Source organism: Penaeus monodon, chromosome 25 (assembly GCF_015228065.2).
Source record: "Penaeus monodon isolate SGIC_2016 chromosome 25, NSTDA_Pmon_1, whole genome shotgun sequence".
Taxonomy (NCBI): Eukaryota; Metazoa; Arthropoda; class Malacostraca; order Decapoda; family Penaeidae; genus Penaeus; species Penaeus monodon.
In genome coordinates this window covers 36,092,255-36,093,290 of record NC_051410.1, presented here as the reverse complement: position 1 = coordinate 36,093,290, position 1,036 = coordinate 36,092,255, and positions in this window count along the sequence as shown.

The window sequence follows — 1,036 nt, the reverse complement described above, 5'->3', positions numbered from 1 at the left end:
CACACACGGACGCAACGCACACAGAATTTAGTATCTTATAAGTATCATGATAAGCATTGCTCAGACTATGAATACACATTTCTTCGGTGCTTCATGGACACACACATACTGGACACATATTACGAATGATATTAATGAGGACATAACAGGAAAAAAAAGTCATAACTTAATACCACCAACATTATCAATGCTTATGACTGTGTTAAGTCACTATAATAAAATTGATCTGATGAAAACGCTTTAATCCGATGGAAGTGATAATGCCAGAGAAAGTGACCGCGACCACAAACACTAATAAAACGAAGGTGCCTTAAGCGATGGCCATTTCAATAAGGATTTTACGGAGTAACGTTGAGCCTGATTCAACTGATGTTTATATTGATATTGACTGAGGCGTTGATAGTGATTAAGGGAAAATTAATCATGTCTGTTCAGTCTTGGGAATAAAATGGATAATATTGATAAAAGAAAACGGATAGTAGGGCTACATTTAATGTTATTTTACGTATTCATTTTGAGTTTATTTTTTAAGAACATTATTGGGATTTTTTTTCTCTCCTAACTGATGAGTAATATCCCGATCATCTCAAGCCTTATGGATTTTTTTTGCAGTTTTAATTTACTGATGTTAATATCGAAAAGAATTTTAGCTTTCAAGTTTCCCCGTTTTTATTTTAGTCTACCTTCAGACATGATCCAACCATTATACAAGAGAGAATAAAAAAAAGAAAAAGAAAAATGCAACTTTGCAAGACGGTACTTCCAGATCATCTTTGCCGAAACCATAGATTTCTTTCCCCATTTTAAGAAGGACTTGGACAAGGACAGTAAGAAAGTTAAGGATCCTCATGGGGGTCAAAACTTTTTAATCCGTTTCATGGAAGAGGTCAGAGGGAGACCTTAGCTATAAATGGATGATTCGCAAATTGTTTTTCTAAGAACTCGGGTGAATTTCCAAGAGTTTATAATACCACGTGGCCTTAGATTAGATACTGGATTAGTAATTCACTCATTGGGTTTAGGGTTTAAAGGAAAT